Source organism: Pholcus phalangioides, unplaced genomic scaffold (assembly GCF_987345545.1).
Source record: "Pholcus phalangioides strain wild (caught in Gottingen) unplaced genomic scaffold, Ppha-v1.0 ptg000010l_1, whole genome shotgun sequence".
NCBI lineage: Eukaryota > Metazoa > Arthropoda > Arachnida > Araneae > Pholcidae > Pholcus > Pholcus phalangioides.
The window spans coordinates 44,065,639-44,081,046 of NW_028301603.1; positions in this window are offsets into that span (position 1 = coordinate 44,065,639).

The window sequence follows — 15,408 nt, forward strand, 5'->3', positions numbered from 1 at the left end:
CAAGAACGATTTCTGGAATGATATCGTTAGCACTTAAATTATTCACGAAAGAATTCACATTGTAACGTATTTCTCTTGCGCATAATGCATTAAAGATAGGGCCTGGGAATCGATTATAAATTTTAATTTTCTTTCAAACCGACCACAACTCCGGTCTATCGCCATGGACAATTTACTGCCGATTGAGTTGTTCCGGAAGTGTGAATGTGTGTTCCTAACAGTCTGAGAGCGTATATAATGTTGTGCGTGTTGTTTTTTGGTTTTTTTTTTCGCTGCCATCTTTATTTCAGAAGTGAAGTGTAATGATTGAATATTTGTACAGCTGTAGGCCTGTTGCTCTCTGTGAAGAGACTTTTTTTAACGGAGAGATCGGCTCGCATTCGCGCCTCGAAGTTGGGAACCACAGAAAACCAACTTCAGCCAACCACCACTCCGCCGGTGGGATTTGAATCCGGGTCCCGTTGCAAGTCCATCACTCTGCCCACAAAATTTTTAACTGGTTACTTCAGAAAGCGGAAGGCAGATGGCAGCATGAGCGCGAAACAAGCGCAACTCGACAACAAAAACTTTCTAGGGCCACACATACATTACAACACACTTTCCGGCGCGTGCCGATTCGTTAGATTAATGTGTACGAGGTGCATGTACGGTTAAGTAGTAATTTAGTTTTGCTACTGATTTCGAAACTTTTTCGATCTTCATATTGTTATTTGTTTCCCCTGAAATTGCACCCAAGTGGTATAAAATTATGGTATTGCACTGGGGGGAGCTGATGTTTCCAATACACGAAAACTGCTGTTCACACAATCGAGAGAAACAATAAATTTCAGTCTTTTCTTCTAAAACTTCCATCAGACTCAATTTGAAACTAAAATCATCACCGGTTTTTTGTTGAATCTACTTGTGTTCCCCCGTGTTAAAAAATTTCATCAAATTATTAATTCAAATATTTTTAAATATGGTCGCATATCTGAAATGTTATGTTATTAGTGCATAATTTAACATATCTAATCGGTTTCTTCGAGTATAACTATAAACTTTTGATAAAAATTTTTATCGAATTGATCGAGTTTTCGATTAACTCAACTAAAATTTTCAACTGCGACTAACGATCGATCGATTAATCGGACGATCCCTATTTAAAAACATTGAAATTTCTTAGTGTTGTGGATCTTACCAGCAGCTTTTTATTTCGTGAGAGTTCAGAATAGAAATACATATTAAAAAATTAATACATTTTTCTCAATGATTTACAGATGCGAGAAGACAAATTCATAAATTTCCTACGAAGTTGTAGAATTTAAACCTAAAACTTCATTATTAATAGGGCTCAGATTTCTATCACTTTGCATATTTTCTTATGTTTTTACATATTTCGCGATCTTTAGGGGATAGAGCATTTCTTTCATGATTTTCAATAATTTTAAGGTATTTTTCATGATTTACAGAATTTGGCATATTTTTATATTTTAGAGCATTACTTTGCATATTTCAGCAGAACAATGAAGAGGGGAGGGATTTCCGCCGCCCCCCCCCCCAAGATCACTAGCTTCATTTCTCAGAACTGGAATTTTTTCGACGATATTAGCAATAATTGACTTATATGACATGATGTCGCTCTCCACTTGTTAATGCAAGATATACAGAAAACTGGATGTTGTGAAGATATTTTATTATTTGAGATGTTGATTTTTTAAGGAAGGAAAAACTCATCTCTGTCTCTACCGGGAGTCGAACCCGGGTCTCTCGATTGCCGGACGATTGACTTTTTTACTTACACCTTTTGGAATTGTGTTTGGAAATGTGATTGGCTGTTTTCCGGAGATAATAGCAACAATTGGCAATTTTATTTGAGTGCCTTTGGCACAATTTTGACAATGATTGGCGATTTCCCGTAATTTCCTCGACGAAATATGGTCCGCACTATTTATGAAGGAATATTTTTATTTTTACGGCATATTTTGCATATTTTTAGTTTTTTTAGGGCATAAATACATTTTTTTTTTGGAGCATATTCTGTCGGTTTTTAGGTCATAAAAATCAGCCTCATTGATTAATGATAACTAGGGCTCAGATTTTCACGACCTAAAAATCTTGAAAACATGCAAGCATTTATGACCTAAAAAACATTAAAATATGACCTTAAAATTTTCCCATTTTTTAACTTTCTATTTTTCTAGTTTTATTTTGCTTCTTATGTTATTAAGTAAAATTCTCTCACCAAATTCAAATGAGAACCACGCCCACCTTAGCACAATAACTGTTTTCTAAGTTACGTTCTATAAATTCACTCTGAATTTTATGAGATGCAGTTTCAAATGTTTAAGAAAAACTGCTATTGTTTTATTTCATTCCTCTTAAGAAATATTTGAAGAAACTACTTTGTTGTGCGAAGGCTTTTTAAAAATGTAGGAACAATTACCAGATGAACAAACCTTGTCATAAGCGATAAATATTTAATTGCCAATTTTTTTTAGCTTTTTCATGAATTTTAATTACATTTATTATAGAAAAATCGACATTATTTCATCAATGGATTGATTTTATTGATTTCATTAATTCTGGATTTTCATAAATTCTGAAATGATTCAATTTTCCATAAATTCTGGAATTTTTTTTCCTGTTATTCTGATACTTTCATCTGTTCCGGAAACTATTTCTTTCATACTGAATTTCCAATAGCAGCTAATCACGATACGATGTGCCTTAAAAAGCCGAAATTCATCGATTAGTGCGTTATTAAATGCGGTTTGATTAATGTGGAATTTCTGGAATTTTTTTTTTACGGTATTCTGAAATTCTCATCAGTTCTGGAATTCAAGGAAACTGATGTTTTCTGGATATTATGCCGAAGTGAACTAAGAAAGAAAAGTCATCTTGTCTCCGCCGGGACTCGAACCCGGTCCCTCTTGCATACCGGACAAGCATACTACCATCTACACCACTGGATAAACGACCTGCTTTCCTTATTCCCTGCTTGTTCAGCATTTGCACGCATTTTGCGACCCTCCCCCCCCCATAATGTTGAAGGAGAGGTTAAAGAGTGAAATTTGCGCCCCTCAGGTCTGCCCCCCCCCCGAGTTGTGACCCCATATATTTTATTTACCCTCCTGATCCTTCAGTTTAGAGATATAAACTGAAAAATCCATGAAAAAAACAAATTCCCTATATATTATCTGGACTTTCCGCATGTCCACGAAAAAAAAAGACATTAAAATTCAAAACAAAAAAAATTAAATTTTGTTCTTTTCCTTAAAAATAAGTGATTTAAAAAAATTAAATTGGTGATACAAAGGCTGAAATTTTTGTTCAGTGAATCGAGTATTGAACCTGCAAAAATGAAATTTAAAGAAAGAAATCAAGGGCTTTCAAATTTTTTCTTTCTTCCTATTCGATAAAAACGGCGCTCCCAATTGGGAACATTTGCCGTAACGGAGTTATAAATTTTTTTCCCCCAAAAATAAATTTATTCACTTTCACTTATACAAGATGAGGAAAAAAATATATGCACAACAACATATTACAGACTGAAGTAATTTTTGGTACACTGAGTTACATATGAGTTGACAAGGGGTAACTTGGTTACCCGTACTGACAAACAATTTGTACCCGCTTTAAACAATAAGAAGCTGAGGCGCTCTCTTACCAGTTTTGCTGATGAACAAAATTAAACTTATCTCTTTATATTCCCTTTATTCCGTTAATATCTGGCTCATATTCCTGACAGGTCAAAATCCCAACAGGGTCGAATCGAAAATTTTAGTTTCACCGTATACGCCGCACTACGCAATTTCTGTCGAGATTTGCATTTCTCGCGTCAAGGGAGCATTGTGGGACGCCGATCAAGGTGATAAATTGCGATCAAGTAAATTTTTAAATTTTAATTTCATCGTATAAGCCTCACTTTGCCCCTTCTGTCCGGATATGCATTTCCCGCAGCATAATATTTTGTATGTCGGGGTGGGGGGGGGGGTAGAAGTTTAAAAAAAGTCTCAGTTATTCGACTCATTCATTCATGCGATGTTTTGACTCGGCAATTGAACGCAGTTGTAACGAGATTCCCCCGTATCATGCATTGGAGTTGGCGAGAGGTCACGTGATGTCCTATTATTCTGCAACCCTATCCGACTTGTTTATGCCGAATTGACGCTTCCCATTGCTAAGCTGCCTATACATGTTTACATTGCCGATTTACTTTTGTCTCTGCGATTGGTTTAATATTTGCAAAAGTGAATGAAGAATATATTAATCTTAATACTCGAATTGCACTATTTGTAAAAATAAATTTTACTTTTTTTTTTCTATGAAAAGAAATTTCAACTGTCTAATCCAGGGGTTTCCAACATATCGAACATTGCCAACACGGGCCAACAACTCTGAATCCGGTAAATTCACAATGGCTTAATTCAATGAACAATGAGCCAACGGGAACCCGGTTGAACAGGAGGTCCGAAATGATTGAAGACATTTAATTACTTTGAAATTATTTCTTCGGTTTAAGTCAGTTTTGAGAGAAGCAATTGCTTTCGGTAATTAAATCATCATAAAAATGTGAGAGAATTTTTATTATTTATTATTAATTCACTAATTCTATAATGTAAAAAAAACATAGATTCATCATGAGGCCCCCCCCCAGGGCAGTTGCACTATCAGCCTTCGAATGCAAGCACTGCATGTAGTCAGCCCAGTGCCGTCTTAACACATGGGCCCACCAGAGCATGGCCCGGGGATCTCATGCGCAGAATGGGCCTCATGGCAATGAGATCTACGTAGTCAAAAATTTCAACATTCAGAATGTAAATTGGTTATCAGGTGTTTCCAATCGAGTGGGGCCCAAAAAAACAACATAAACCCGTTTGCCTAGGGTAGGGTCGGAACTGGAGAGGTAAGGGTAACTGCCCGAGGCGGAAAAATTTAGGGGCGGTGAGGACAAAGAACACCGTCATAAAATTACCGCCAAAAAACACGAAGTGTGGCTTATATGTTGAAAAAAAAAATTCAAAATTTATTTGATCGCAATTTATTATCCTCATCGAAGCCCCAACGCCCCTCGCTGGGAGAAATGCAAATCCGGAAAGAAAGGTAAAGTGCGGCTTATACGGTGAAATTAAAATTTCAAAAAAATTTACTTGATCGCAGTTTATCATCTTGATCGGTGCCCTACAACGCCCCTTGACCAACACCAACTAGAAAACATTCTCTAGTAGGTGTTGCCTTGACGCGAGAAATGCAAATCTCGACAGAAATTGTAAAGTGCGGCGTATATGGTGAAAGAAACTAAAATTTTCAATTCGACCTTGTTGGGATTTCGACCTGTCGGGAATATGAGCCAGACCCATGTTCTACTACTGATGCTGGAAAAAAATTAATGGAATAAAGGGAGTATAAAGATAAGTTTAATTTTGTCCATCAGCAAAACTGGTAAAAGATAGCCTCAGCTTCTTATTGTTTAAAGGCATGCTTAAGCTCAAAAACTGTGTGACGTTATCTCGTTTTAAACATCCAATTCTTGCACGTAAAAGCTGTTGGGAAACAAAAAACATTTTCGAAAACTGGCTCGTGAAAACGAAATCAAAAAATAGCACTCCTTTTTGGGAAATATAACAGGAGATATAATTTTCGACAAACTTTTCATTACGTTGTTTAATTGGTATATATATAACTTTCATTCAAAACATACATTACTTGGTTAATATATATAATTTTCGACATAATTTTCATTACTTACATATTTATAATTAAAGGGTTCCTCGCTCACTCATTCCCTCACCATTTCGCTCGCTCACTCACGGACTCGTAGCTCGCTCGCCCACCCACTCTACCGCTGACGGACTCAGCAGCTCGTTCTCCCACTCATTCGCCCACGAACTCACCCGATCACTCACTCGCCTAACCACTTGCTCGTTCATTCACTCACTCGCCCGCTCACTTACCCACTAGCTCACTTCCTCACTCACTCGCTCACTCACTCGCCTAACCACTTGCTCGTTCATTCACTCACTCGCCCGCTCACTTACCCACTAGCTCACTTCCTCACTCACTCGCTCACTCACTTACCCACTAGCTCACTTCCTCGCTCACTCACTTACCCACTAGCTCACTTCCTCACTCACTCGCTCACTCACTTACCCACTAGCTCACTTCCTCACTCACTCGCTCGCTTCCGGACTCGGTAGCTTCGTATCAAACTGTTGTTGTTGAATTGCTGGTCGGTGAATTTTCCTAGCGGTGAATTGCATGGCGGTGAATTGTTGTCGGTGAATTTTCCGGACACGGTATATTTTTAGGAAAAAGTTAAAAATTGGTGTTTTTGTCAATTTTTCCAAACTTGAGTCCCTTTGCGCGAACCGAACATATTTGATGTATGGTTTTTCATTATTTCTGCGTTGATCAGCATGCAAATACGCAAGTTTTGAGCCCTACTAGAAATCGATACTCGAAAAATCGACTTTTTCGTCCCACCTAATATACATGCAGACCTGCCAACCTTAAAAATCCTGCAATTCTCTCACAAAAATCCGGCAATTTACTCGCTAAATGATAGAACCTACGCTATGTGTGAAAAGAATTGTTTTGGAACCACGGTAGGCAAAGTAAATATTCCGAAAAAGTCATTGTTAAGGCCCACGAAACATTGTTACCCGACAGTTTTTTTGCCCGTTTCGGGTGTTTATCCTGCTCTGACGAACTTTTAAAGTAGCCTATCCTTCATTTCGGGTCAGATCCCGTTTGGTATACAGTCGTCTCTCGTTATTCGCGGGGGTTACGTTCCAGCGACAACCGCGAATAACACAAACCATGAACTTTCGCCTCTTTCAGACATCCCGTTTATGTCTGCTTCGCGCGGCAGAAGTAGAAGAGAGCGTTCAGTGATTCTTGGCGATATTTTCTGGAAGAATATTAAAATGCCTGTTAGCCGTTACTTTATTATTTCAGTTAATTTGTTAGAGTATGATCACTTCCTACACGGTTCAGCCCCTCAACAGGGAGCAATGGTTTAAATTGGCTAAAGTAGATGGAACCTTGACCGTGTTGGACTTGAAACAATGATAGAGTATGATAACAACAAGACTTTCTCTTCCAATTTTTCAACGTTTGAAAAACGTATTTTAGATGGGTCTATGCCATGGAAAAAAATCTGCCGATTTAAACTTACGATGCACTTGGGCTATGTTGCTCACTATGAACTTCTCAACCAAGGTCTTGATCATAATGCAGTATCGCTTCAGTTGCAGGAGCAGTCAATTCGATTAATTGTCAGTTTCTGAATTGCTGTTACGCTGAATTCTGCAGTTTGTTCATGTACACTTCATTGAACCCTTCTCCATCCACCTGTTTCACTCACGTAACAATATATTCCATAACCTTTTCGGCTGGCTCCGTAGAAATGGATGTGTCCTCGGGAACACATTGTGACCAAAAGTTCTTCCAATACGAGGTGTCCTCGTCTTTACAACTTCCACAGCTCTATCGATGACGCTAATGGTAACGATGAAATCCATCCAGTATTCTAAGACGTTACCTGCATTTGCATTTTCTTCGAATGCCTGCACCAATGAGTGATGTGTATAGCAAGCCATAAATATTGGCATAAGAATGGACAATTAATACGCAGTCAATCGACTGCTTTGACAAGAGGACACCAGTATCGTTTGGTAAGGGACAATGCAAGGTTATGGTGTCGCAGGGAATTTTTCTCCGATAGGGTTGTTAATAAATGGAATAGCTTACCCCTAGGGGTAGTAAATTCTAACACAATTGACACGTTTTAAAAGAAATACGATAAACATGGTGGGGTAAATCGAGAAGCTATCCATACCTAGGATAAGACAACCATAAATACATTTATAGGCATTGTATAATACTGTATTTTATCATGTATATGCATTGTTTATAGTTTTTGTGATTGCATTTTTAATTGGTGCTGTATTTTAGTAATATATGGCATCCATACTTGTTATGGGCATCTTTTTCTCAGCCACCTCTTTGGGCATTTTCCCTGTTGTGGCCTTGTATTTGTATAACATCTGAACAAGCAGCTGGATGCCCGATGTGGAGTTAAAAGGCATGTAGAGATCTTAAGCACTAGCAAAAACTTTATATACAAATACAACGCCACAACAGGCAAATTGCCCAACGAGGTGGCTGACTTAAGAACATCATGGATCCCCGAGCCATTTTTTGGAGGCCCTACCTACTACACCACACATGCCCCCCCCCCGCGGAACCCCCAACGAATCGGTACATGCGGGAATGTGCGTGTACGTGTAGTGAAACCTGACGTGAAGTTTTTTTTGTTTCTCTGTAATGCTTGTTATGCGTAGTGCTGCCATATGCCACCAGTTTTTCTAACTATGAGTGAAGTGTTATGATTGAATGATTTATCGTTGTAGGACTGTTGCTCTCTGTGGCGAGACTTTTTAACGGGGAGATCGGCTCGCATTTGCGCCTTGAAGTTGGAAACCACAGAAAACCAACTTCAGCCGACCACCACTGTGGGGTTCGAACCCGGATCCTCGCATCGCGAGTCCGTCAATTATGAGTTTGCATTATGAGTTTTTAAAACATTTATTCAACACGTACAATTCATATTTTATTCCGATACGAAAATTAACACTGCAACGGTATTTTCGCAGAAAATTAGGAAGGAAAACGCGAATACACGCGCGAAAATCGCCAATACCGAGGGTCGACCGTATACGCAAAATTTGGCGACGACCGGTCAAAAATTGTAGATTTGTATATTGAACATTCACACACACACACACACAGAAAGTCAGACAGAAAATCAATTTTATATACAGGGAGCATAGCTAACACTGGGTATGAAATTTTACTGGCGAACCGTTGATCAGAGGCATACTTCCAATTAGAAAAAATTTCCTAATAACATTTAGCACTCAAACATTTCATTCATGTTTCAATGGGTTGTATATTTATTAAAATAAAAAAACTAACTTTTTATACAGCCCACGTGTGCCCCAAAACCCAGTTAGAAAGTTATTGCCCTGCCTCTCCTGATGCCAAAAAAAAATCCACGTTTGTAAGTGCAATACTCACTGAGATATCCGAATTCGAAATCGGAGGAAATTTGGGAAAGAAACAGCTTTGAATGCGGTTGAAACGGTTTTTCAGCATTTTAGAGCTGTTTTTTCCTCAACTTTCCTCTGTTTTTTCGAATATCTCAGTGAATATTGCACTTACAAACGTGGATTTGTTTTATTGGAATCACGAGAGACAGGGCAACAACTTTCTAATTGGGTTTTGCGGGCACACGGGGACTACATGAAAAGTTTTTTTTTTTTTAAATTTTGATAACTATACAACCCTTGCAACATAAATGACATTTTATGTTGGTCTGCACGTTATTTGGATAATTTTTTTTCTAATTGACAGTATGCCTCTAGAATCAACGGTTCGCCAGTAAAATGCGGTAAGAGGGAATCGCGGAATCACCCTGTCCATTGCGTGTACTTTTAATACTCAGGAAATACGAACAAAATTTGACGCTTTAAAGTTACTCGCAAGGTTGTCTCGGCTTTCACTGTTGAGAAAAACCTGCTGAGGACAAAGGGTATATGGCCGGGCACGAAAATCACGTCCATCCCTCAATTTTTCAAGGGCCGACGGGAACGGTCTGGACACCACAATCTGTCTCCGAGGTGAACAGTCTCTAGTCGACGGGGCAATGTAGGTAAGGGTAGTCGGCCAGACGTATCAGTTAACTTCGGGAGGATTGGCAATGAGGGCCGGGCCCATCGGGCTGCGGTCAAGCTCTATGCCATCTTGCTCTAATTTATAGTAGTGGGAATCCTCATACCACTTGGCCACGGTCGGCAGTGGCATCAATATCATCAAGGCCACGTCAATTTTGCTTCACCTGTGGTTGGAGCTAAACTTCTTGCCCATAGAGTGGAATAATTTAAATTATTAATTAATAATTTAATAATTAATTCATTTGAATATGAATATCGAGTAGGAAGATGGAGGGAACGGTCCGGACCAGAAGTACTTGCCAACATTGTAATAGATCTTTCCGCGCTCACACACACCCCCTCAGAGAGTACAGCAAAATGTACGTATTAGACTTGCTCACGCCACTGAGTACGCAGAACGTTAAGCTAATAGTCATGGCCTCCACAAGGGTGGGGCTGACGGAGCTGCAGCCCTGGGGCTCGGGACGATTCTCATCATTTTTTGTTTTTCACGCTATAAATTCATCACAAAGGGGCCCGTAAAAGTCTGGTCTGGGGGGGGGGGCAGCAAAAGATCCCAGCCTAGGGTGCCCTGCTCCGAAATGTGGGGGCCATGCTAATGGCTCGAGTGGAAGCCTGTTTCACAATAGATGAAGTGACCTCAACCAATAGCTCTGTAGCTCGAATTTCGGATAGGACTGTTGAACCCTTGTAACAGAATTTTGTAAACTTAGTAAAGATTCATCTGTGTGGTGAGGGTCCTGGCGGCTGTCTGGGAGTTGTGGTGCCGACTGGAGCAACGCTGGTCCTAGATGGTTTTAGCAATGGTGCAAAAGGAAAAAATGAGAGAGAGAAACCACTAAAAACAAACTCCTTACGATCGTTTCGGAACATTATGGTTTCCTTTCTCAATTAGAGAAACATTTTCAAAATTAAAGCAGCCATCACATAGGTCACAGATAGGAAGGGGGCACATTTGAATGGCCTACGGAGCAGTTCCAGATCAGTTTAGTCACCCGTGGCCCATTTACCGATAATCGCGGCGCAGTTCCAAAGCACTTGTGTCCCTTGACTTATAGCATTCAGAATTTCGGGAAAACACTCAGGCATAGCCGAAAAGAAAAGATAATATAAAAGCCAAACATTGATACCAAACGAGGAAACAATTTACATGAAAAAGGACATTGAATGTTTGTAAACATGCTTAAGGACCATCGCTACTGTATAAATAGTTCTCACGCGCTATTGACCTAAAAATCAGATCGAATAGGAAGGATCGCATTCCATTCAGAAGTCCTAGAAACAAACATTTGGGAGAGAAAGAGATGCATTTCCCAATGTTATTTTGTCTCATTGAGATTTGCAAGAAAGCGTCTCCACCTCGTAATGTTTCGATTGTAAACATGTTTGTTAGCAATATGTGTTTCAAAGTCAAGGAGACCTTGGTGTTTGGTGGCGAATGTTCTTCTTTCTTTACGTCGTCTTCTGGCCTTATCTTGGAGAAGGTCTTGGACTGAGGCCAGAATTGAGAGAACTTTGGGTTGTGTGCTCTCCCCACCTTGTGATTCTATTTGGCGAGAGTCATTCGTCTCTTGAATTGCGAGTCTCTCTTTTACAAAAACTACGTGTTCGAGTGCGAAAAAGACGCACTGAAAAAAAATTATCTTGGTTCTCTCTCTCTCTCCCTCTCGATCGTGATGATTATGATGATGATAATGGATAAGTCAAAATGCAAATTAATGTTCTCGTTCGCGTATATTATTTGGCGTTTAACGACATTGAGCTGGTAATGAACACAACGGGATCTCATTTTCACTCGAACTGAGAATGAGATCCATCACTGTGCGTTAGTGTGAAACAAATTTTTATAATGTACCGCCATCTATTGTTTGATATTGTTACCGAATAAAGAAATGTACTGTATTCCCTGATGCTATGCATAGGCGAGGATTTCAAAGGGGGGGGGGGATCCACGCATGAGATGATTATGATGTCAGTCGCATATAATACGGGGATCCCACGAGAGTGGTCTGGAGCACTCTTGGTAAGATAATTAAAGTTAATAAAAGTCTAAAGATAATAAAAGTCTTTGTTGAACATAAACCGCAAAAACCACAGCAGGCGTGAATGCGTCGCTACTTGTTCGGTTTCTAACAAAGGAAGACGCTTGGTGGGGAGAAAAAATTCGAGGAATGTGTAATATGTTCAGTGTGTAAAGCTGTAGGACAATCTCTTTTATCTTCGCCCTCTATTTTTTTTTTTTTTTTGACACCTTATTTCTTGTTTGGAAATTTTTACCCATATTTGTAGTTGCAGACTTGCAGTTATACTTTTGTCAGGCGACCGTGCGGAGCAGTTTGCTGAAGGTCAGAGGAAATCCAGATGTTTTTCTTGTTTCAGAAGCGGATTCATGTCCGGGGAAGGGAAGGGGCAATTGCTGTGTTTGAAGATCCTCTCATTTTTAGGCTGCCGGCACACTACGGTTCGGCTGGTGCGGTTGATCTTATCAGCAACCGTGGAATTTTGCGTGAAACACACACTACTGTTAGCAACCGGGGTTTTTTTTATTTTTTAATGTCACGTGACATCTCGGGATTGGCTAAATTATTTTCGCCAAGCTGAAGTTGGCTCCAGTTAGCATGCGAATTCGTACTCATAAGCTGCATTGCAGTAAAACCCCCTCTTAACGTATACTCCCTCTTTTGCGGACAAATAATAATTTACAGTTGTATAATATATAAAAGTATGAATTTCAAACCTCTTTTTAACGGTCACCCATTTTACATGGATTTAATTTTTTTGTCCTGTCCGTGTTCACAAGAAGGAGGGGTTTTACTGTATATACTAATAAAAATATTCATGTAATGGAATTTAATTTTCTGTAACAATATTTGCCGTTTGAAATTAATTCAGAGTTGAAGAAAGACAGCCTACAAGTTGACCCATTTTTGATGCTTTTACGATTCGTGACTAAATCGCACAAATTTTTTTATATATCATGACTGGAATCATCATAATTTATTTAAATAACATATATTATAAAAAACTATTTAAATAACATATTTTTGTCATATAAAGCTGGTCTTTTTTCAACCGCGCTTATGATTTTTTCGGAATAACTATCGCTAGCCATTAACGAATCAGAATCTGCTGAAGACATGGTGGCACAAAAAAATTTCGTTGACACAGCTGACTAATGGAACTGGTAAATAAGAAATGAGATGGATAAAATATGATTAGTAATGTACTGCAACACTGTGCAAGCGCCCTCACGCGTTCCAATAATAATCGTAGCTGCGGCTTCAGATTGGCTTACTGATACCAAAACCTGTCTGAAGTGGACACCTCTACGGTTCCATTACAATTAAATTAAGCCGTTCGGTATTGCCGACATTCTGTGTTGTAGGATTATGACGGTGCCTTTCAAAGTTGTCCTATGTAGGAGATGTCCGAGTTGACAGGTTCCACGAAATTTGTTTTATGTTTCGCGAAGTCCCTTTTTTTAAAAGACCATTCGTTTTCCAAAGGGCCTGCATGGAAGGCTAGTCAATTGGGCCTAAAATGAAGTACAGTATCTAAATTTTATTACTTTTCCCAACAGGAAAATTGCCCTTAAAATAGATAATGGTTTTTCTTATAATTCTCAGAAATCCGGATGAAGGCAAACAAACTGAAAAACGGTTACCGACTGGTATACCCGTTTGGAAGACCTTGGCAGGGGTTCTTGAAACGTTTGCCACTCGCGGCTTCTTCGGCCTGCTCGTAAGAATAGCAAGAGCCATTCCAAAGCACTGCGGGGGTTCACGGCAATGCAAAGTCGTCGTGACGTCCTTCCGAGCGATAATGCCGATTATTCCCAGAAAAAGCGACCCACACCTCGAGAACTTCTGTTTTGGGTATGGGGTGTACATCAGAAAGAAGGGGGGGGGGGGGAAGGGACTACTTTGCGAACTCAGCAAAGCTGTTCGTGGGACCAAGGCCATCTTAAAGCCACCCATATTCGCGTGACCCTGGACTTCTTGTTCACATAGGGCCTACATGACCATATGTAGCATAATGGTTTAGAGCAGGCATCTTCAACCTGTTGCTCACGAGCACCACGGTGCTACCTGAAGCAACTGGAGTTCTCGAAGCTCCTGTCCAATAATTGCTTGCTAGAATTCGATCGACGTTTCAATCAAATTACCTCGTTCAAATTGCATTCGAGGATTAAAATCATCCTAATTTTTCATGCATACGTATGATCAAACTTGTAAGGGTGCTCTCCTTTCGATGATGGGTACAGCCAGTGCTCACAACTAGAAAAAGGTTGAGGACCTCTGGTTTAGAGTGTAAATAATTACATAATGGGTGATTACAGTTTAAGTTCTCGTACTTCGAGTAGTTTTTCCTCAAAAACTGCTTAACCGAGTACATCCTAATTTTCAGGATATCTCAATGAGACCATGGGGAGATTTATGAAGTAAAACAAATACAGTCTAACCCCGTTTTAACGAATACCGTTACAGTGAAAATCTCGTTCTAACGAGATTTTCAACTTTTCTAACCTCCCACAACAGTTTACATAGGCACAACGGCAACAACCTGGAATTCCTTTACAAGGAAATTTCGTTTTAACGAAGTGATTTCTCCGGTCTCTTGGAAGTTTGCTATAATGGGATTAAGCTGCAGTTCAATTTTCGACCAACAAGTGAAAAGTGCCCCCCCCCCCGGGGTAGAAGGTCCTGGGGAAAGATGGGGGGGGGGGCAGCACGAGAAAAAAAATACGGTACAAAGGGCCATTAGCTCACAAAAAAATTGGCAACCACTGGAACATATGATATTTTCGTTTAATGTAATTTTTTTTTTAATTTATTCAATCACACATGATACAGTATAACGCTATATAATAATACTAAGAACATCATCAACGGAGGATTAGTAAATTCGTTGTGATGAACACGAAGAACCGTGGTAACGAAAAACGTCATAAAAACTTCTTCGTTTATCATTTCTCCCGATCAGTTATCAGATGATTTTTTGCAGATGATGCGATGACACGAAGGGAACGTAATGTCCTTATACGAAATTATTTACATGCTTCACACTAAATCCGTTTCCAGACACAGATTTATGGCTTCGCCGCTTGCTGGCTATTCGAATTGCTCTGCCCCCTATTCACGTTATAATTTAAAGTTCTTGACCACGAATTACTCAAATTTGCCGCCCCTCTGAACTTGCTACCCCGGCCCGCTTAACACCCTGTACATACGACATCAGGGCCGCAACTAGAGAGGAGCAGGTGGGACTGGTGCCAGGGTCGTCTTAAGAGTGTTATGGGCCCCCCCCCGGGCCAAGTGGTTTTTAGGAGGCCCTACATGGTAAATCCTTGAAAATTTCAATCGGATCTCATTTTTGGGAGGCCCCTCTTCTCTTGAGGCACCCGGGCCGTGCTCGGGCGGGCCCATGCGTTAAGACGGCACTGACTGATGCCCCGAACTCCGAGCCAGACAGGAGCGCAAATGTTAACCTTTCATCTCTCCTTCAATATTAAAAGGGGACGCCAAAATGCGTGCTTGCCCCGGCTGACCACGCATGTCGTGTACATCAGTATGTATGTTGCAAGGTTTAAGGACAGGGCCGCAGCTGGATACTTTTTTAACTAAAGCTAGCAAGCTTTTGGCGTCCCCGTGTAAGAAAAGGTTAGAAGGAGTGGTGTTAAAGGGACAATTCG